A 24,441-nucleotide genomic window follows, 5' to 3' on the forward strand; every position below is an offset into this window, starting at 1 on the left:
CAATAAAGAAATAGCTAGGGAATATCATCTTGGATTGGAAAGAGAGAATGCAGTAGACAGTAGTGCCTAAGAAGAAAACCAAAGCAAATGTATAATTTAAACACGATATAATTTAAACCTTTGTTTTGAAGTTGTTGTTTTTCCAAATACAAATCAAAATTGAATCCTGAGGCTCTAATTTTGATCTCATCCTGGTGTAAATCAGAAATAACTCTATTGAATTGAATAGAGTTATACCTGTAGCAAACTGATGAAGGTGAGAGCGAAAGCAAGCCTTAAGTGTATATATTTTTGCCTGTTACATGTGAACTGAATATTTGTGGAAAAGCCAATGATTCTGAAACATTCATGAATAGTTTTAAAAAATAAAAATGTTGGAAATAATTTTAATATAGTCTGTCTATAAAAATTATTCTGTCAAGAAAAATGGATCTAGTCTACAATTTCAGCTGTAAGGCTCTCATGGGAATGAGAGCTGATACAATAAATAGAACCAGCGTATTGTTGTTGCTCTCTAGTCTTTGACTTATCTTTGCCAGAGTTTTTCTGTGAGCACATACATCAGTGCTACTGGTTGATAATTGCCAGAGACATAGAAAGTTAAGAGTTTATTTTCTCTGTAAAAAATTCAACTAATTGAGAAATCTATTTAACAGATATTTTAGAAGAAAAAAAAACCCAAACAAATTATTGCTTAGATGAGTCTCCCCAGGGGGAAAAAAAAAAAAAAGGAGAAAAGGAAAAAAATGGCTCAGGCTCAGTGAAAGACTAAAAAATGCACATGAATCAATTATGAAAAAGAGAAGGTCTCTTTGAATAAGGAAAAGCTGATTGGAATTAAGATAGGCTTTGTTCATATCTGCAAGGTACAAGGAGAGGACTTTTCAGTGGAACAGAAAAGGGGGATTTGGGAGTGTTTGGCTGCTTAATGCTATAGTGCTTCAGAGCCCATGTGAAAATTTGCTGCTAGCTATTAATCATCATTGTGTCCCTGCAAAGAAGCTGTTACAATGATGACTATATGTCATTATATTCCCACTGTAAGTAACGAATCAGAGAGCTGGGAAAGTTGGATATGAGCGGCTGGCAAACTTTTAAGCGGTGGAATCTATTTAAATAAATTTACATCACATTTGGTACTTTCTCTGGTATGGGAATCATACTTTAAAATGAAACAATATGCTGTGTTCATGGGCCTTGGTCTTTTATTCTCCTGTCTCTGAGCCTACTTTCCAGGTCAGACTTTGCCAGCGCTGACAGCACGCTTTTCTCATAGCCTCTCCTTCTCATAGCCTTTGGTTGCTTTCAAGTTCAATTTAGCACAATAAAGTTGTTATGCATGACAGTTTGGAGAGCAGAATAGGTGGTGTCTGAGCCCGCTGTGTCGCTACAAAGTGGGTTCATTCTCTGCAGGCCAGCTCAGTTACTGAAGCCTTGCTGGTGGGACACTGCAGTGGACTTCCAGACGTTCCCATCCTGACAAAAACAATTAGCTTCAAACTGCAAGAAGCCGTGGGGTCACCCTCTCTTTCAGTGAGACTGCGCCATTTAATATGCTGCAGTGGATTTCAGATTCATGTTGATTTATCCTGTTGTACTCCTCTTTTATGGTCTTTATTTACAGATGTGTAAAGGACAGGGAAAGTTTGAGTCTCACATGGTTCAAGAGTTTTATTAGAAATCTAAACCATTGTTTTATGTTTATTTTATAAAGAAATAGAGTTGAAACATGTCAGGCTTAATTCCATTAGGCTGAACTGCCTAAAAGAGAGCCCTGAGGTTTTTAGAACAGAATCTGAAAGGAAGTGTCTCCTTTGCTAAGCATCACCAACAAGCTAAACAACAAACAACCCTAAAACACTAACATTGTCAGCACACTTATCTGTTATAAAAGATATATACAAACTCCACTTTTAACTTAAAATTGGCTAAATTTAAATATAAAAAATTAATTTTCAAACTATTTAAGATAGCATAAACCAGTTTTATATACTAGCAATAGAACAAAATAGTCTATAGTATTTATTGCTAGCTACATTCTGGCCCAATGTATTCAATAGTACCAGGCAGATATTATTCCCATAGGATAAATGTTATTTCATTTTTACATTACTTTAGATACTAATACAGTGCTAGCTTTCTTTTTTGCTACCAGTCACTACTAGTATTCATATAACAAAGCAAGTTGTGAACTACTTTGAATCTGTCCTGTGACTGATGTATTCAGTCTCTTAGATCTCTCAGTAAAATAAATCAGTTGCCCTGATTACCACTCTTGCTAATTACAGGGTAAACCTATCAAATAAGTCTCCTTTTGAATTCAAAACTAACTCAAAGATTATTTCAACAATCCTTCCATAAAATAGTTTATATCATGATAGTCATTCTCTCCCTACTCCTCCCCCAATATTTTTTTTCTGGGGGGCAGGGGAGTAATCTGGGAGAGAGAAATATCATCTGGAGATCTGCCTTGCAAATTGCTTGGTTTGGCTGTGGGTTATTGAGAGGTAAAAGAAAATTACACCAGTGAGTCTTTTATCTCTTTAAAAAAATGATTTCTATTTTTCTAAAGAACCAGATAATGTAATTAAAATGTCTAGGTTTGATCAACACAAAATGCTATTATTACAACTGAAATTCTGTTACAATCTGGTCTAACTGCAGTTTGAGTTTCAGAAGGTTGTTTTTTACCACTGTTAATTAACCTTCCTCCAACAATATCTGAGTAAGACTTGGTGTAATTAGTAGGCCATAGTAGAAAGAAAAATAATCAGTAATCCATTTAAAGTATATATAGACCTCTTAGTCAGAAAAGAAGAGAGTTTGAATGCTTGGTTATGGTATAATTTAGGTCAGTATGACAAGACAACACAGCTATTCCAACTCTTAAAGGTTTGGAAGGATTAGATTTTTATCAGTAAATGTTGATTTCGCCATACTCACACAAACCAATGAAAAAATATTTCTATTGATAATAATTGAAATTTACTGATAGGCAAAGAAAGAAAAATGTTGCTTGAGAACTTATTAGAGTTTTGATTTGATATTTACATTGCATACTTTGACATGTGATGTTGACAATTTGTGTTATAACAGCTTTTTGGGTCTCAGCATTTACTGTCATTAAATAATTATTGTCTGCCCTCACCCCAACTCCATAATTTTTCACAAATGTGAACATGTAAATAGATAAAAATTAGGAAAAATGCTTAAAAATAATCAATATGGTCAGTCAAAAATCACAAAAAAAATTGAATTCTACCAGCCTACTTACAGTGCTGCCTTCAGACTTGTAAGGGGCAAAAACTCTATGCACAAAAAGCTGATCACATTATTTAGGTGACATTGTGGCATTTAATCAGTGACTTACTTAAATAACTGCCTCACCTGCACAGGAGAGAGGTCTGAGTGAGACAATCACCACACCACAACTGGGGGGGAGGAGGGGGGACACATTGTCTGGGCTTGCCGAAGGAAAGCAGAGAAATGCTTTATGGCCAGGGGGGGAGAAAGGAGGTCAGAAACTGCTGCAAAAGGTGAGTGGTGGTCAGCTTTGTAGTGCAGACTCACCCCCGGGAATGTGAGGTCGGAAGGCTATAAAGATACAAGGCCTGGGTATTGGAAGCTAGGCAGCATCCACCCTCCCTGCCCTAGAGGTGGCAAATATCAGGTTGGATTAGGACCTGCTGTGGGCATTGTTCTAGTCGCTCCTTTTTAGGGGGGCTGGGAAGGAATTTTCCCCTCACCACCAGATTAGCTTTAGTGGTGTGAGGTTTTTTTCGCCTTCCCCACAGCGGGTGTCAAGGGGACCATTTTTGGTAAGAAGAAAAGGTGGTAGGCTATATGTCGCAACTTATTTGGTAAGTGTGGGGCAGATGTCCAGTGCAGGTTCTCCATAGGGAAGGCAGCCAGTGACCAGATAAATGGTCTGGTAAAGGACTAAAAAGGAGGTGCTGGAAAAGGAACAGAATGGAGGAGGAAATTAGGGACTCCTGTAATTGGTATGGCAGGGGGCCAACCCCAGTTCTTATTGCCCACCTTAACTCTCCTACGAGGGTGGGTGGATGGCAAGGTTCAAACCATGGGTTGGCTTGGGAACCTTGATGGAAAATGAAGAGGGGCTGGTGGAAGCCCCAGGTAACTACTTGAATAAACATGGATCCATCTACACAGATTTAAATATAAAAAAAAAAAATAATTTTCCAACTACACTATGGGTAGTGTAATGAACATGGGTTCATCTACACAGAAAATGAAGGTGTGATTACAGAGCAGTTAAGTACACCCATGCTCACTTTAACCTAGCTAACACTGGTAACAATAGAGGATGTGGTGGCACCGTCTTTAAGCATTCACTGCGCTGCATTCACACCTTCATTTCCTGTGTAGACTTTCCCTAAAATGGCTAGTTTAAATAGCCACCATGGCTTAGATCCACAAAGATACTTTGGCTCCTAACCTCCATTGATTTCATGGAATTCACTGAAATCAGTGGAATTTAGGAGCCAAAATATCTTTGTGGATCTAGGACTATGTGAGCTGAGGTAGTTACTATCTGATGTCTATTCAGTGGCTTCTGTGAAATTAGTTTGGTGGTCTCAGCCTGGTTCCTAGTGGACTGGTGTCCCTATCACAAAACCCACCACGACAATGGTATCCTTGTCGCTGTCTCAGCAACTCTGTAACCTCTAGAGGTGGTCTCTGCAGATCAGAGTTGAGGCCCAGTGGCAGTGCAATGTGAGGGAAGTTTGTTTTGCTTCTGCCTGTGCTATACTTGTTCTGTAAATAAATAAAGGATGTCATTCTCCAGAGCTGTCAAGCCAGTATGTTTCATAAGCAATAAAAGCATACAAAAACATTAAGGGATTTTTTTAAAATGTACAAATTTTATTTTTTTCAAATGGAGAAACTGAGTGGTGTATGCAAAGCAAAGTGTTCTACATACAGTTCAAGGCTTTGATCAACTGTCAAGCCAAACTTTTTACATAAACTATATTTAATATATTTAAAAGAAGTTAAAGAAAATAAGCCCAAATTTCCACTCAGTAAAGCCCCATTTCTGCAAATGACAATAGAAGGCACTCAGGAGTTTCTGAGTGTTTCCCTTTTAATACCTACCAGTAGGCTTGGATTGTTGAATTTATCATGTATTTACTTCTTTTTTGCTCCACCATATACTAGTTTAATTTGATTATTTCTCAAACATTTACATTTTAAATAAAAGAACAGCATTTAGAAGTGCAGTATATTTGTGGAATAAACATTCTTTAAACATTTGTTGTTTTTTATAGGCAAGTAGTTAATAAAGACACATATGTGCTGTTTCTGTAACCACATGCTTTACTACCAGGCCTTAGATAACCACCATAACTTAAGTTGTCTTCCACACAAAGTTCTGGCAAGCTTCAATAGATTCATTAGTGAGTTTTTCTGTAGGACTATTGAAGCTCAAAGAGTCCTGAACAATGGATTTAATCACTGTCTCTTCCCTGATCCAAACTTATATTTTTCCCTTTTTCACTATAGACTCTTATTTCATATCTGAGCAACTGGATTTCCACGGCACTCTCAGAACAAATAAATATCTCCCTGTTCCTTACATTCCTGTGTATTTTTCCCCCCTCTACGACTGCCTGTATTTAAACTGGTGTCGTAAATGGCAGGATTCTTCAGGTAATCTTTCACTAGACACAAATGGCCTAGCATTAAAATGCAGATAATGTTACCTCAATTAGAGAGTGCTATGCAAAACTTGAAAAAGACATAGCTAAATGTTTGGACTAAACAAGTAAGCGTACGTTGTTAGAAGTGGGGTTGGGCAAGTTGAAATTTCAATGGCTCCATTAATGAATAAATGTTAGACTGTATCAACAGTCCTGAACAAGCTTGTGGTTTGTGTGTGCATGAAGTGTAATGGTATCAATTGACTGGTTCTTTGTGGTTGCTATAAAGTACCCTTGAATGTGTCAATGGAGAGAAGGCATGCAGACAATAAAGCCATGACAGCTGAATGTCAGCAGTGACCTTGAACCTAAACTGGTTTCACCATTCCAGTGATTTCAGCTACAGTGGAGATATTCACTGCAGCTGGACCTTCAGCATTGCTTGTCATTTCCTCTGTTCAGAATCGAAGCATTTAACTGACAATTTCACCACATTGCTAGACCCTGCTAATAAGCATCAGGGAACGTTCACTTATTAGTGATGGTGCTAACGATATGTTCAGCATTCTAATCAGGCTTGCATTGGCATTTACAAAACATAAAGCACAGAGCAAAACAAAGCCAGTCACCACTGATCAAATACTTCATATATGCATATGCCGCCAAAGAAGGCACAAGCTGCTCTGTTACGAAGCAATGTTTTTCTTGATTTGAATGTTGCTTTACATACCATGTACTTTTTATTGCTGTAAATAACATGTGATTATTTAAAATATAGTAGGGAAGATTAATTAGTATTTGGGATGCAGTATTTCTTTAATGAAAAACAAAAAAAATCTCCTAAAGGTTACGTTTGTAGTTTAAATATGCCTTCAGCATTAATGTATGTTGTTATTAAGATAGGCTCAATGTGCAGCAGAGCACTACAAAGCCTTTTGTGGCAAAGCACTATTAATACCTGCAAGTAATGGAATCCCTTTGCTAATGCTCGAGTTGAGCAAGGTTACGGCAACCCAAGGAGACTGATCATACAAAACATATACACTGTCACAGGCAGTGACGAATCAAGAAAGAAGGAACATTGATTGGTAGCAGACTTTCAACCAGGTGTACACAGGAGAGGGCTGAAATGCTGTATGTTGAAATTTAGGTACAATAGGAATTTCAGTGAATGCCTACCCTCCCCCCACATGTGGGAAGGGCTTTGGCATGGCTGTCAGGGGAGGGAATTGGGCTGATTTCCAAAACCCAACCTTCCCTTTTACACATAAGAAGGGGAAGAAATGGGCTTGGAAGGCTTTTTTTCTCCCAGGGGAAATGATGGGTTTGAATCCCACTGGCTCCTCACTTGTTCTTGTCCTCACTTTTCTTCAGGGGCAAAAGGAAAGGGGGCATTCTGTTCCTGATCCTCACCACTCTCCTCATTTGGTTATATTTACATGAATGACATGGCAACATTAAATTTAACTCATGGGGGGGGGGAGTAGGTTTAATGTAGCTGGGATCTCTGGTTTGTTCTGAATCTTAGCTGGTTGCCAACTTGATGTCAGAAAATAATTTTTCCTGGCTGCAGATTGCCATGTCTATTTTTTCTCTTGAGCAGCCAGTAGATTCAGCCAAGCCAGCTGGCCAGACAAGAAGCATGGTTGTGTGTTTGCAATTTAAAGTAAACCAAGTGGGCCAGGTGTATTTGTTTACTCCATTGTAGTAATAGTGGCTTATCATGGCTGGAGCCCAATCCCAACCCTTTGCATGAGGCTGTGAGTAAGTGAGGCCAAGTTATGTGGGTGGGGAGGGGTGGGACAGGGGAATGTGGTTTGACATCCATCACAGATCATGATCCTCCCTTGTAGGGGCTCAGATTTTCCACACACAAAGAGTTAGTTGGGGAATTTTAATTGGGACCAAATCCCAATGCTATAGAGCAAAACTCAAGTCCCATTGGGTCATGGAATTGTTGGAACCAGAGAAAGGAAGGGGGGAAAAGGGCCCACTAGGCAAAAATTACTTCCAATTAGAGAACAGGAAGTGTTAGCAGTTAGCGACGAGGGTGCTGGAACAAGAGGTGCTGAGGGTGTGCCGCACCTCCTGGCTTGAAGTGGTTTCCATCATATACTGCAAAGGTCAGCACCTCTGGCACATGGCTCACCAGAGTAAGCACCCTGGTGGGCCGGGCCAGTTTTTTTACTTGCCACGTCGGCAGGTTCGGCTGATCACGGCTTCCATTGGCCGCAGTTCGCCGTCCCAGGCCAATGGGGGTGGCGGGAAGTGGCGCGGGCGAGGGATGTGCTGGCCACTGCTTCCCGCCGCCCCCATTGGCCTGGGACGGCAAACCGCAGGCAGTTGGATCTGCGATCGTCCGAACCTGCTGACGCGGCAGGTAAACAAAATGGCCCGGCCCGCCAGGGTGCTTACCCTGGTGAGCCGTGTGCCAGAAGCTGCCAACCCCTGATATACAGCGTTTACAGTTTGGTTCAATGGCTCTCAGCACCCCCACTATACAAATTGTTCCAGCACCACTGGTTAGAGAAAGAGAGAGAGAGAGAGAGATTAATATTTTGAAATGGTTCAAAAGATGCCAATTATTTTTTGAGGGAAATTTCAACTATTTTACATATTTTTCAAAAATTTCTCATGTTTTTTTTTGTTTTTCAATGAAGAACCAAAAACGGAAACATCTTCTGTTTTAGGAAACCATGTCTGGTAAAAGTTTTTGGTTATTGGTAAAAATCTTGGGGGGGTTGTTTTGTTTTTTAAACTGAAAACTGAAATGTTTTTAATTGGGACCAAATCCCAATGCTATAGAAAAAGTTTTTTTTACAAAAAAAGTTCTGTTTTGAATTTTATTATTTTTTGAAAAATTAGTTTCAACCAAAATGAATCTTTTACTGAAAAATTTTGTTGAAAAAATGTTCCAGTGAAAAATATTTGATCAGCTCTCATAATATCACATGCTTATCGAATCAATATATAAGAACTGAAACCTTGGGTTTATACCAGGAAACAGTGTGTGGAATCTTTATTTCTGACCTCACATGACTGTGACAAAGCAATTTTGCATAATGTTAACTGCTAATATTACATGGTGGTGCATTAAGAAAAATAGAATTTATGTTAAGTGAATAATACTATGTAACAGATTACATAGACTTTGTACTTCAAGTGCCAGAATTTAAAAGTGTTAAAGAACAACACATGAGCCTTCTGCTAACTGAAGGTCTTTTATCCATACACTTAAATGCATAGAATGGTGTGAATCAATTTCAAACCGTATGCAGTTTTCTATTAGATACTGTAACTTAAACAGTTTGGAATATACGTTGAAAGGTTCATATATCACCAAAGTTCTGAAATTATGGTCAATAATGGCAAGTCGCCATACAAATTTTTAAAGGCCACACAATTTTGTTTTAATTTAAAACTGGTATTTCCTTAACAATTGAGTTGCCAGTAAAATAAAGCTCTGCTATACGTTGAAATGAAACATGAAAGTATGTTTTTCACTTTTATTTTTTTATTACTTAATATTTATATTGTAACAGCACCCAGCCACTTATTCAGCAGTGGGGTCCCATCAAGCTTTATAAATACACAGTTAACATCTCTTCCCCAAACAGTTTATAATCTAAGTGATATACAAGGGTTGTAAATTTGTATCTAACTATTTTTAATATTGAGAAATATTAGCCAAAATATTGCAGATGTAGTTCTCTCTTGCTGTTCGTGTTCATAAAATAAAATATGTTTATTCATGTACAGTAATATGATCTGCTTCAATTATAAGCATTATGTGATTAAATGTTGTTATAAGTAGCTATCCTTAGCTCAAGGATTTGATCCTGCCATCCTATTTCAGCAAAACTCCTTTTAACTTGAAAACTTTAATGAGCATCTTCTCCACATAAAAACTGCAAGGCTGGACCCCAAGTACATTAGAGGAATTTTTAAGGGACTTTGTTATTTTTTATTATGAATACTTACTTATAGCTAGAGCTAGTTAGAAAATAGAAATTAAAATGAAATTTTGAACAAAAATAGGAATGAAAAGTTTTTGGAAAAGAAGTTTTCTGTTTTTCAACCAGCACTATTTATAACACACATTAGCTAGAAGTTTTGCTTTGGCAAACACAACTGTAAATTTCAGAGAGATCAAGAGGACAAAACATCTTAGTCACAATAAGACCAAATTATAAGATGTAACAATGATCAAAAGTCTCTAAGGGCATAAAGTAACAGAAATCAACCTGATGCTCCCCTCCCTTTAAGTAGCGAGAAGCAAAACCAGGGGCAGGGGAGGCATATAAAGGAGAGAGCAGTACACGAGGAACCTCTCTGCAGCAAATCTATCTCAACAGGCTCCACAAAATGGAAGCAGGAATGGTTCAAAGCTAATGAGCAGATTACTGTCAAAGGCATGCTTCCCCTGGTGGTTTCAGCAGAATTTTGCTCGGAAATCTCCTTCTATCCGCATTAACACCCTCCATTGCTTTTGCATTTTTTTCCAAGTGGAGTAGTGCCATCCAATTGAGGTATTGCCAATGACAGTATGGTTCCTAAAGAAGTCATACTGCCATTCATGTAGAGAGTCTTACAGTCAATCTGAGACTTCCTGTATTCATGCATTTGCCCTCTGCCTTCACAGTTCTCTTTGGGATTGGCTGAGTTTAAAAGTCTCATCCCATCCCTATTCCACTAGGCCACAGACTCCTTCTCTTGGAATGGATAATTCATATGAAATTATGAGAAGAATCTTATGGCATTTCCACTCAGTTTTCCCCTCCAAGGTTGTTTGTTTGTTTGTGAATGGACTATCTGGTCCAATATATTTAATATTTGCATGTTGGACATGGAATGGGCAGAGAGGTCTGGAGAATGGGCAGTCTTATCTCTATGCCCCAAACTCACAGCTGAGCTTTGGCAGGGGATAATCTGCTATTGGTAGAGATCAGATGGAGATTACTACACACAGGATGGAAGCAAGGGAAGACATAGTAACTTCCCTCGGGTCTTTCGGGGGGTGGGGGGGGGAAAGAAATCAGCAACACACAACCACTTACACAGAGCTGGTTGTATAAGCACTATCTAGCCCTAAAAGAAGAGCACTTAATTAGCATGAGTGTACAAATGTTTGTTTTTATAACATACTCATATGTCTGCTTATTAACAATTTGTAAATTCACATAAATTGGCATTTTAGCAGGATCTCTGTGACTGATGACATCACGTATCAGCTTTTCATAATTTTGATCTTTTTTGAGGGGGCTAGGATTTTTTTTGTATTGGAGAGATGACAATATTAAGATGCAATATGCAAATACTTAGGAACAGGAGTAAGTTTACTCACATGAGTAGTCCCACTGAAGTCAATCATGCTTGCACATGCTTAAGTGTTTGCAATTTTGTCCCCACCTCCTTTCATTATGAATCCCCAAAGTTCACGTGAATTATATTTACTCCAAAAGTATAATGTTTTTTTAAATATTTATAGTAGCATTTGAAACATATATAGTTATGACATAAATTTAATGAATACCAGTGAGCAAAATGGCTTTTTTGAAAATACCTGTATTAATCCTGAAGCAACATGTCTGCAAATTGCTGTACTGTATCTGTGCCCAGTCCTGCAAACAGGTACTTACATCAGTAACTCTACCCATGCAAGTAGTCTCATTGCATTCTTAAGGCCCAGACCTGCAAAGACTTACATACATTAGTAGTCTCCTTACATAAGAGAATTTTCTGAGTAATACATTTTCACTCGAGGAACTTACACACAACAGTGATAATCTCCATTAAAATGTGTCACTTATTTTTATACTGGGTAGAAGCTTACAAAAATACATAGATACATGAATAAATAAAATAAGAATTAATTGCCAAAATACACATGGCTAACTAAATTAAATTTTAAATACAGAAAGATTTAGAAATGAAATTCAGGTTAACAGGTCACCACAGCACCTACAGCTAGAGTATTCATTTTTGTTAGCCTACATACAGTCAGTAGATTTGATTTAATATAAATGTATGTGGTCATGTCTGAAAATACACCAGCCTTCATAAAATAGTAAAGAAGCATTTTTCATGCACTTGTATGACACCTTTGCCTAGAAAAACCATATAAAGATGCAAAATATTTCACTGTTATTACGAACACTTAGTGGACCAAATTCTTCCCTAAAGTATACGATTACACACGTGTAGCTGAGGATGAAATTCACCCCTCCCTTAGCAGAAAGCCCAAATAAGTAGGTTTTGTATTGGGATTTGAATGGAGGTTGGTGAGGATGGAATATACCAGTCCCTCAGGGCTGCTATTTCAGATTATGAGCTGCTTTCCCATCACTCCCCCATGTGCTAGGCATCCTGGCCACTAGTTCCACATAACCATGGACAGAATAACCGCTCCATACATGTTTAAATGAAAAGCAGTTTGAAGAGTATCTCTTTGCATGTATGGAGCTCAGAGGCCTTGCTTTATGGACTATTCAAGAGTTCAGTGTGACTTCTACGGCATAGAGAACCTTGCACAGGACCTCCACAAAATTTGACTCTCTGGTGCAGAGTGCCTATCCGGGCAGAATTTAGCCAGAAGGAACCATTGTGGACATCTAGTCTCACCTCCTTTATAACACAGTACCTAGATCTTCCCCAAAATAATTCCTACAGCGTATCTTTTAGAACAGTGCTTTTCAACCTTTTTCATTTGCAGACCCTTAAAAATTTTCAAATGGAGGTGCTGAGCCCTTTGGAAATCTTAGACAGTCTGCGCCCCCCCGCCCAGGGGTCTGCGGACCACAGGTTAAAAACCACTGTTTTATAGAAAAACATCCAATCTTGGATTTAAAAATGGTCAGTGATGGAGAATCCACCACAAACTTTGGTAAGTTGTTCCAATGGTTAATTACTCTCACTTTTTTATGTATTTATAATTTTTTAATTAATTTTTCCAAATATAACATATAAACCAAAATACCGGATTCATCATAATACACAAAGTAATTAAAGAAAGTTAGGATAAAGGGAGAGAAGGGAAAGCAACATATCTATCTTCAGGGTCTATGTTAATCAGAGCCCTCTAAAAAGTCAGTCCAAATTGCTTTGAAGTTTCCGGGCATTCCCTTTCTGCAGAATGCCAATCATTTGTTAGCTGCAAGGTCAGCCATATCACTGAGTCAGGCATCAATATTTCCTGGGGATCAACTTTTCCATTTTTGTAGGATTAATTTTTTAGCAACCAATTCTGCCTGTTGGAACCATGCAGCCTTGTTTCGGGGTAATCTCCAGGTATTAGGAATACATCCAAGAATGAAATTTAAGGGGGATGGCTCCAATTTAGCATCCAACATCTAAGTGATCCTTTGACCCAATTCATACCAGAAATTCTTGATACAGGGGCACTTCCAAAACATATGAGCTAATGTAGCACCAATGTAGTTACAATTTTAATAGTGATCAGCATTTATGGAGGTCCATTACCATTTCCATATGGGCACAAATATATTCGAAAAAGTGTCTTTTGGTGAAAAAGCCATAGTCCCAGGTCTACAGTTGCTTTTTAAACATTTGTTAAAATTGTATTCCACTGGATCAGAGATACTTGTGTATCCAAGTCTCTATTCCAAGCAACTCTCAAATTATCAGCTCTGCCCAGATATGTGATCAAAGGGAGGAGTGGAATTAGGCCCCACAGAGCATCTCCCCAGCATGCTCCTCCTGGTAGAATAGATGGCCACCTTGGCCAGCTCCAGGAGGAGTTTGATGAGGACTTGCGACTTCGTAAGACCACAGATAGGGTTTGCATAAATCAGGAGGTGTGGGGGATAGTGCAGCCAGAACCTAAGAAGAAGGTTGTGAAAGTCCTAGAAAAGGGGTGAGGTTGATGTGCACCTGGGTCTTCCTCGTGCCACAGAAGGGACAGGTGTTGGGGAGGGAGGTGAATCACACCAGGTACACCCCCATGCTCACGGCTCCATGAAGGAGCTGCCAACTAATATCCCCGGTGGGCCGTGGGACCAGGGTGGAACACAGAGTGGCCCACTTGGGTTCCTCACTCTGCACAGGTGGTAGGAGGTCCTGACACTTGGTATTGGGGCAAGACATGAGAGCGTTCTCCACCCCCAACCAAGAGAGCAGCAACTTGGGCCTCTGTGACCTATCCAGCCACCAGAGCAGTTACTAATTAGACCTCTGAGTCCCCAGGGCTGAGTATGCCTGAAGGTAAGTGAGGGTGGGTGAATGACAGTGGGTCAGTGAATGCTGGTGAGCAGATGAATGAACGGATAGGAGCAAATAGGCTATATTGACTATGGAAGATCATAGAAACGAGTGACAGTATAGAGAGTAATTGTCTCAAGAGAGGTATCCAAAAGGGTGATTATGAGTGACTGTGGGTGAGTGATTGGGATAGCTAGATGGATGAGTGGGGAATGAATAGATTTGATGGGACAGAGGAGGGAAAGTATGAGGGAATATTTTAGAAATTAGAAGTAGGATGAGGAGCAACAGATTTAGAGTGTTTAGGAAGGAAAATAAGATGATTGAAGTAAGAGGGAATAGGTGTGAGAGAGACAGGGAAAGAGATTGAAAACACTAGAAAGCAAGAAGAGGACAGTGCAAGGAAAGGAAAACAGAACAGGAAACAAAAGGGAGTTCACAGGAGACAAGAAAAGAAAGAACAACATTGAAAACAGAAGAGGAAAAGATGTTCAAGATGTACAGAAACAGTAGAGATAAGGAGAAGAAAAAGGACAAACGAAATCAAAGGAGACATAGTCAATTACATTTACAAAAAATGATTTAATAGAAAGCTGAGTGTCAAAATATTACAATAAAATTAACATGACTGACTGTGTAACATATAGATAGATATAGCACTATAAAAAGCATACATGGACTGTACAATAGTTACTGCAAACTGTGCCAAAAAAGAAACAAAACAATAAAAAAGTTCCTGCCAGAAGAGCTTACAGTCTAAAGACTGAATGTGTTAATATTTAGATTTCTATACCAATATTCAATTTGAAGGGGAGAATGGAGTGGTAAAGATATTGTTGCCTCTGGTGTTTATACCCCCCTCTGTAAATTTCTAAACTAACCCTGACAGAGCCGACTTTTAGTCCTAGTTCATAAAGAGTGATTGTTTTGCCTTTGGAATACACTAAATAGCAGGTATTTCCAAAATATTTCCTGAACGTAGAAAATCTGAATTTCGTGCAGGCATGTTAGGAATCTTCCCACCCCTGCACATTAATTTCTGTGCTCTTCAAAAGATATTGTCCAGATTTCTTGAACTTGCCAGTCCTATGATGCCTGTGTGTTGGGAACTCTGTAAGGGTTGAGTGGAAGCAATTCATACATATCTAATGCATTAACAAGCCACAGGCTGTAGATTTGCCATCTACTGTCACTGTTCCACACAATGGGCGGGACCTGCAATCACTTCCTTCTCCTACAACCAACTCAGTATTGGCCTGATCAGAGCTGGCATAGAGCCACTCCTCCATTATGTTCTAGAACATGGCCACTTAGGGTGACCAGATAGCAAGTGTGAAAAATCGGGACAGAGTGGGGGTAATAGGCATCTATATAAGAAAAAAAACAAAAAAAAAACAGGACTGTCCCTATAAAATCTGGACATCTGGTCACCCTATGGCCACTCCACCCACATCTGCATGGCATGTCACTCCATCCAGCAGATCGATGCAGCTTAAATTATGTTGAGGCCCTCCACAACTGAGTGTATTTCATCAACAGAAAACTGCTAAAGTATACGTGTACATACAGTCCATGCATGGACACAAGCAGACACACTCCTAGGGCCAGATCCTGCAAGGTACTGAACTTTGGGAGTTCAGGGAGCTCAGCATTTCACAGAAGGTGCTAAGCAACTCACATGCTCATTCCCATACTGGGCCAAATTCAGCTCAGCTCACTCACATAGTCACGCTGGAGTCAATGAGATTACTTGTGTGAATAAGGTGCACAAGATCTAAATCATCATCATCATAATACTTAGCACTTATATAGAGACTCTCAAAGTGGCACATAGATATTAACAGATTAAGGGCTTTAACGCCCTTGTGAAGCGGGTAAGATATTATTCCCATTCATTTTTTGTGGAATTGCATCTGTTTAAAGTAGCATTTGAGACATACCAAATTTCACACAGAAATCTGTTGCAGAGCTGGGAACAAAACCCAGAGTACAAACTCAGAATCCCATGCCTTAGTTTCCTTGTTCCTATCCTAAAGAAATTTTATTTTTATCATAAAATTATAATTATTTATAATGGAAAAACTTATTACACAACACATCTGACATCTCAAGAAACTCCTTCTGACTACAAGTTAAAAATGTTTAATACATTGTACAAGATAATAGGGCTCAAAGTTCTGTTCACTTTCAGCTTAATCATGCAAATGCTTAATTTTAACTTAGCATATACAGGACATTGCACATGCCTAAAAATGTAAGCATGTTCTTAAGTGTTCTGCTGGATGGGGGCCCAACTGCTCAACACCTTGCAGAATCGAGACTTTAGCACCTGACCCAACTTCCACTGAAGCCAATGGAAAGACTCTCATTGATTTCATTAGGATTTGGATCATGCCCTTGGTGTACAATTCAGCAACCCTTACACTGAGAGGCATTTACTCACACAAGCAGTTCCCCTGAAGACTATTCATGTAAGTGTTACACAAGTGAGTAAGAATGGCTTAATCAAGACCCTATAAATGGTTGGCTGCAATACCATTTTATGCCATGTTATTGCTTAGCTACTTACTTGAAAAGAGAAGCATGCAAACACAGATGAACCTTATAAATTATTGTTAATTTTTGCCAATTTTTTCAGGTTCTGTAAATATGGGATCATTGTTATATATCATGCCTGACTTTTTGTAGCAAATCATCAAATTTTTATGGCAGTAGTGTACTGGTATATGAAAAACACTGTACAGTAGCTTATTATAGATACAAGTTCTTTGAAGGTACATGCAGAAATATATCTCTTCTATTTTTTAAACATATTTTCTGAATTTTTAACACAAATTGGGCCAGATCCTACTCCTACTGAAGCAAGTGGTAAAATTCCCACTGACTTCAATGAGATCAGGATGTGGCTCACTGTCATCTCATTTATTTTGAAGACATTTTTACAACCTACTTAAAAGGCTTTTCAGTTCTTCAGAAAGATAGCTTTGCCTATTTAATTTAATTTTCTGCAAAAATTACTTAAAATGTAAACATTATAAAATGAGTGGTGTAATCTGCTCCCTGGAATTTGAGGGTGGCAGTACCACTCACTTACCAGCAACACCCTGTTTAAAAAAATGACAACGGTGCCTTAATATCCTCTCTCTAAATAGAGCTTCATTAATCATATATGTAAACGTATGATGTACATATGTGATAACAGTACTGTACTGTAACAGTACGGTAAGCATTATTTCTATGTGCTTTTAGCATGTTATGTCCTCAGAACATGAATCTAATATACTATGTGTTGGATGAACAGCACTTTTAAGGTAGTGTATTTATCTATTTTATAATGGTGTGTTTAAACCACAAAGACTTTAAGAGGTAAGTATTTACTAATGCAGCCACATTTTGTATAATTTTGATACATAAATGATTACATCAGCTATAATTCAGCTGATATCTTTATTTAAGTAATTAGTAACAATGTTAGATACATATTTTTCTTGGTGTAAAGAAAAAACTGTGGCCTCATTTTACTTGCTAACTGCACAAATACTGATTTTAATGCTATTGTACAGTGATACTGACATTTGGAAACATCATGCAAAACTCTGTTGCCCTTAATTGAAAACTGAACAAATAAATATTTTTTAAAAAGTCATATACATCTTCATCATCAAACCAGCAGCTTCACAAATATAAGTCCCGTGATCACAACAGTGGGCTAGTGACTGGTAACTGCAATACCAAATAATGTCATTTAAATAATTACTAAAAGCATGCTTTCATTGCACAAGGTCTTTCTGGGTCTATGAAAGTATTTTGGAGATAAAGATGATTCACTTCAATAGGCCTTCAATCATAAAAACCTTTTTCAAATGATGGTACTTTTTGTGGTTCAGTAGATGTAGCTCGTTTTCTTAACAGAAAGACAAAATTTTCTTATAGAAGTTATAATAAGAATAATTATGTCAAATAATACTATCCCAAAATTGGTAATGTAAACATAAGCATACATTCATTGAAAACTTAGGGGCTAGAGTCCTTGTGACATGGGGCCTTATTTTTTGCAAAGCACTTGCTTCATCTACAATAAGCACTTCTTACTCTTCTTGTCACAGACACAGCAGTGAGTCAGTATATGAAAATAAACACATACAAAGCCTGCTTTTGCCTAAAAAACACTTTAGGCTTTTAGAGTCTTATTTTTTTATATGTTTACGTCCTCAAACTATGTATATGATTGATAAATATAGATATATTTAAATATCAGTTTATTTTATTTAATAGTTTTCATAGCAGAAAGAAGTTGCTTACTGGAAACAATTCTTAAGTGTCCCTTACACAAATTTTGCTGAGACACAGCCTGTCATTATGCAAATAGAAGAAAAGAAAGTATTTTGCTTATGGAACATGCACATAAATTGTGCAAAAATTTGTAAGAATCAAATGTTTCTCAGAACAAGGTAATGTGCACATTCTTCTGCATCACTGTCTTCTAGAAACATTGTCTTCATTGAACATTCATCTAAGGTTTTAAAGCTATAGATCTATTATGGATCTTTTTTACATGTACACTGTGCTACATGGTAAACAGATTATTCAATTAAAATTCTCTTGATTTCTTTACAGTATTAGCATTTAAAATATACCCTACCAATATCTGTGTTTGACAGACAGTTAAATGTAGCATTAACCAATATACATTTTACATTGCATCTACAGTCAATTCACCTTTGTACTCATTGAATGATTGCTTATAACAATAAAAAATTGTAGCATTATGCTCATCTAACTTTCTGGTTACTTTAATGTAAACCTACATATAGTGTAAAACTACCAGTATATATATATATTTCCTTTTTCTCAAATGCAATTAATAGAAAACCAAATCCTGAAGTCCCTTCTGAAAGTCTGATCTTGAGGGCTATTGAGTGCAGGTTTCTGTCTGTTACGCCTATCCTGGCTAAATTCCAGTTGCAGAGAATGAAGTTTTCTATGATTAAAGACTGAGGCCCTGATTTTTCAAACCTTCCTATCACTGGATACCCATGGGCTTCAGTGGGAGTTCCACATGCAAAAGGATTGCAGGATTGGACCCTGATGAAGGGCATCATAAATTTAGCTCACTGAGGTAAAATAGAATCAGGGGGCCAGACTATGAGCCCCTTGCTCACAGTGAATAGTATTTTATCCCACAAGTAGTACTATTGAAATCAGTGGGACTACTCATGAAGTAAGGTTCTGTTCAATGTGAGTAAGGGGCTCATAATCTGGCCCTATAGTAATCTGGAGCCATCAAAATATAAACATTTAGCCTCGAAGAATTGATTGTCTTGAAAAACAACACAAAGCACCGTGAGTTTACTTTCCAGAAGCATACAATGTTATTAGTAAAGTATGTAACTAAACACTTCAGATGGAATGAGGTACAATATTATTAATATCAACATTTTTAAAGTATATGTTTATGGACTCTGACAGTTATTGACAAAACTGTTTCAGATGGAATTTTTGACAAAGCTATTTGCTAGTTTATAATTATGTGGCAATGGCATGATCTAAAAAAAAGTATTTACAAAAACAACGCCTCATCAACATAACTTTCCTCCATTAAAAAAAAAAAGAATGAGTTCTGTAAAGCAACCCATCTATTGCAGTTTTTATAAGAACAAATGAATGCAAGTGTTAACAAGGCCTAATCTTCTCTTTTGTATTTGTTTCTTCATTAAGCTCTAACTATGCTTTTGCCTCTGTATACTGAAAATTTGATGAGAAGATAGTATGACAGGCTTGGCTTCTCCCAATGCAGCTGGCACTGCTGATGCCAAAAGCCAGAGCCTGTTGTAGTGGGATCATGAGAGATTCGTTCAGAGCACAGTTTGCCTGTCAGTTTCCCATCCGCCTCGGAGTGTTCAGCTCCATCTCTGAATCCCCTTAATGAGAAGTGGAGGACAATACCAGTATTGTTGTTTCTATTCGGAATCTTGTGGAAAGAACAATCACTGTTTACCCAAGCATTTGTACTACCCAAACTCTGTCGATAATTACTTCTAGAGCCCCTGATTAACTCTGCTCTTCGCTTCAGTCCAAAAAGCTATTGAGCTAGACACAGGCCAACCTTTCTATCTCTCATAGCCTTTTAACAATTTACTGAATATTGCTTGGGCCTCATCTTTTTCACAGAAACAACAATGTACCTACATAATTCGCACTCGGTTCATCTGCATCATGTGAAAAAAATAAGAAGTCTCTGCATTGGTCTTGTACTGGAAATGCAACAAACAAAGCGGTTTTGAAAAATACTCCTCTGCTTTTCTCATTGCTGGTTCTGTCTACAACTGTCAATAGTAAAAAAAGAACCTTCAAATTAGCACTGGCATGTCTCAGCAGTTTATCCTTGTTAACGTTTTATGACAAAATATGTAGTAGAAATTTTCTATTTATGTAATTATTCTATGAGTACTACTATGGGTTTTGTTTTATTTTTATAAACCAAAAAACCAAATGGAACTGTTGCTGTGTCTGTTTCTAGGATGCTGGTAATAATTTTAATCTGTCAAATCATTCAGTTTTTCTTCACCCCTCTCCATCTCTCCACATTCAGTCAGCTGCTAGTGCTATGCAAAACACCATCATGAATATGCGTAATTATGGAGATTCATGGTAATTTTTCAGGGTTATCCGATGTGACGTTTATAGGACAGCAGCATACATCAATTTAAATGAGAGTGACAAATATCTTATCCTTTTTATTTCTATAGTATTTTTAATATTTCCTTGATCTCTCTTGGGAGCAGTGAGAACTAGTAGGAATTTGAATAATAAATTTAAAAAAAAAATCAAATACAAAGCATACTACTTTTTAAAGCTCCATTTTTTATAGGGTCTTTTATATATATTTCACAACCTGTCATACACAAGGAGGAAGGATGATTTACTTACTTTAAAAAATTAAAGCTCTACTTTCGTAGGTATTTTACATTATGTTACCTAAGGCTACAAAGCTACAGTAGTAACATTTTCAACATATGTTTGGTTTTCTAAAATGAATCTGATCTGTCTAATTGCTCTAATATTCTGAGTGCCCACCTGACAGAATGATTTAGCAAGCATCACCTACCATTGTATTTTAAGAATAGCTTTTTGGAACAATAACATTCAATTATCTACTGGCAACTGTGGCATACTGGAATTTTGTTCTATATCTATTGAACCTCCTAGAGTTTTGTATATGATTTTTAATTCAGAGATTAATTAGGACCTAGTCTAACAGTTTCATGCTTACATTGATTACCAATTATGATTAATCTTTGCTCTTCTATAGATTTGTTGTGAATAACTTATAGGGCCAGATCCTCAGCTGGTATAAATCATCACAGCTTCATTGACTTCATTTAATATCAGTGAAATTATTCACAGGGTAAGGTACAGTGCAATGCATTGGTGGCTGAATCAGGCCTCAAAGTACTAATAGATAATACTACACATTAATATGCTACAGTAGCATTGAGGAGCTTAGCTTTTTATAAAACACAGAATCATAGAAATGTTAGAATCATAGAAATGTATACTTGTCTATTACACTGCTAATACTGTATCATTGTATATTGCTTTAAAATTAATTATTTTGCAAAAAGTACATGATCTTTAGACAAGCACACACCTTAATAAAATGTTCACACTTAAAAACATGCAAATCAATACTGTATAAGGTCTTTAGTCCAGAAAAAGATGATTCAATGCTATATCTTTACATTGAAAAAACTAGCATTTTGAAAGCCAATAGAAAGGATTAAACAATAGCTCTAATCTGTAATTTTGCATGTTTTGAATAAAGCTTATTAATTTTTCATTAAATGAAAGTGTGCAGTTCATTACATAATAAGCATAATACGCCACTGCAGTTACACTTAAACAGAAAGATTTTCCATCCTTTTGTCTTATTCTTTATGTCCTTTGGATTTAAGATACAGCATTTCCAAAAGGTATATAAACTAAATCTTGCTCTCACATGAACCCATCTAAGTTAATGTGGTGGACGTGTGGTTCCCTGAAAGTTCTTCTTGGATTCTGTCATCACTGTATTAAATTACAATTTTAAAAGTAGAAATTGGACAGAAGGTAATGAAATATTTGAATATGAGAAAAACCTCAATGGTATATAAAGTAGGCATTATCAAGTGTAATATTTTATATACATTTGTTTTATATAAATTGAATGTCACACATTACTGAATGACCCTAAACCTGTGCTATTACTTAAGAAAGGAATATATAGAGTAATGTACATGTCTCGAAGTGTTATATCCATACAAAATAATAAATCTCACTAAAGCTATATTTTTACATAGTAAAATAATTCACAGTCTGTCATACTATCCATCAAATTAAAACATTGGTGCATCTGTCCTAACAATTTGTTTTCACAAATTATAAATATCAAAATGTGTAAATATGTCCCAGGTTTCCCAGTTTACTTTGAACATATATTTAAAATAAAACAGTTGTGCCTGGACTGGCTGACATTTACACTGTTCAGTTCTATGTTAGGAAGGGGTTCAAACCTGGGAGGTGCTGAGTGTTTTCAACCCATGTTGGTTTTACATTGAGGTGCTCAGTGCCTTCCAGGAACAGCTCAAAAACACACATATTCTGGGGAAGATTATCAGCTGCTGTAAATTGTCAGAACTCCACTGAAATCAATGGAGCTATTACAATTTACACCAGTTGAGGATCTGCCCCTGTATGTTTTCAATGTATATTGGAACGTTACTGCATATCAAGACTTGTGGAATCATCCATTTAAATTGGGCCTATTTTAAGCCTTTATTTTCAGTTCTCAGACTGGCCTATGTTTTAAATATTATTCAGTAAACACTCAAAATTGACAAATGTTTCCACTGGCTATACTTACAAAGTCACTGGTCCACCAGGATGCCGAGCATCTCACACAAGGTGCTGAGTACCCTGTTTCAAAGTCACTGGGAATGATATTTGGAGCATAGCATCCTGAGCAATTGTGTCCAAATATTTTAATATATTTCTTCAGACTAGTGACATGTCAAATCATTTTAGATTTGTTCATTAAAACTAAAGGCTTGGTTTATTTAACAGTTTATTCAAATATAGGGCTATGAGTTTTTATCACTACCAATGATTAAGACTAGAACGCTAAACATTACTGAAATATTTTATGCACCTATTAAGTGATGAAAATGAACTAGTGATATGGTATAACATCAGTACATATGGCTCTTATGTAGTAATCATTCACATTTTACATATTGTGTATAAAATTGCTAATTGATGTATACAGTATGAAGAAAAATTAATCTACAGAAAGACATGGGGCAGGTGTAAAATTAAACCTATCCATATATTTATTTATAGCTTTTGTTCCAAAAATTGTTTTAATTTGGTTTTAAAACCAACTGTCTATTTTTTATTTATCGAAAATAAACTTCCAGAATTAAATGGACACATTTTATCAATGCCACATAGCGCATGTGATAGATATTATTCTTTGGACTTGCTAAGGAGCAAAATACAATAATTTTGTGGAGAACATATGTCTGGTAATCATATAAGATAAATTCATATGAAATATAGGAAATATATTTATTTACTGTTACTGCTAAGCCAGCCTTTATTTATCTTAGAAGATTTTTCATCTATGAGTAGAAAACAAACTTTCCTTCAAGAGGTCTGTGAACCGAATAATAAATGTCAGGTCTAAATCCTGTATGAAAATCAGTTCAGTTTAATCCTGGATATTCTTCAGCATGCAAATGAATGCTAGAGGTTTCCCTTGGCCCGCTGTCATATAGGCAGCCAATTTACAGACACTGGCACACTGTATGTGTTATGGGTTCTCCTTCTGCCCCTCCCCCTCCATCCTAAGACTTGGTCTCAGCTGCCTGCCTTTCACAGAAAACCACAAACCAAGGAAACATATCAGTAATAGCGCCCTGTAAATTAACTTGACATTTGATGCAGAAAAAACCCTAAAAGCTTACAAAAGACATTGAAAACAAAAGCCACTCAGGACACACACTACATATATTGTGGATTTAAGAGATCTGGAAGGTGGTTATTCTATTGTAACCAATACATACAGCCTTCATCTTCTTTGTTAAGACAATTCAGTCATTCTTTGTTAAAGCCACAGTATTCATCAAACAAACAAAAACTTCCTATATTTCTACAAAACATCCCCCATAAATCCAAAAAATATAAAAAATATGGCAGTGAAGGGTTTTCTTTTACATTAAAACTATGCATTACATTTGTATTATTAAAAGGGAAGTTAGAACTATCAATATTCATTTACCTAGTAAAAAAGACAGGCTAACAATGCTAAAATATAAATAATATAATGCTAGTGTGCTATGATTGGCATATACTGTGTTAAATGTGTGATACACAAACATTGTCTTAAAAATATGGTTACTCTAAAAATTTCATTCCCCCCACCCATTCAAGCTACAAATCTTTTTTTGTAAAAAGTATTTGGTTCAGAGATGAACTATTGATGAAATATTAACTGATCCTTTGATATTACTCGTAATGTGTG

The 24,441-nt window shown here is 36.9% G+C and overlaps 1 long non-coding RNA gene across 8 annotated transcripts in view; it reads right to left on the minus strand.

The window, feature by feature from the left end:
• LOC101948281 (uncharacterized) overlaps window positions 1–24,441 on the minus strand; it is a 170,267-nt gene that overhangs the window by 55,681 nt on the left and 90,145 nt on the right. The gene's annotated exons all lie outside the window — the stretch shown is intronic.

Source organism: Chrysemys picta, chromosome 6 (assembly GCF_011386835.1).
Source record: "Chrysemys picta bellii isolate R12L10 chromosome 6, ASM1138683v2, whole genome shotgun sequence".
NCBI lineage: Eukaryota > Metazoa > Chordata > Testudines > Emydidae > Chrysemys > Chrysemys picta.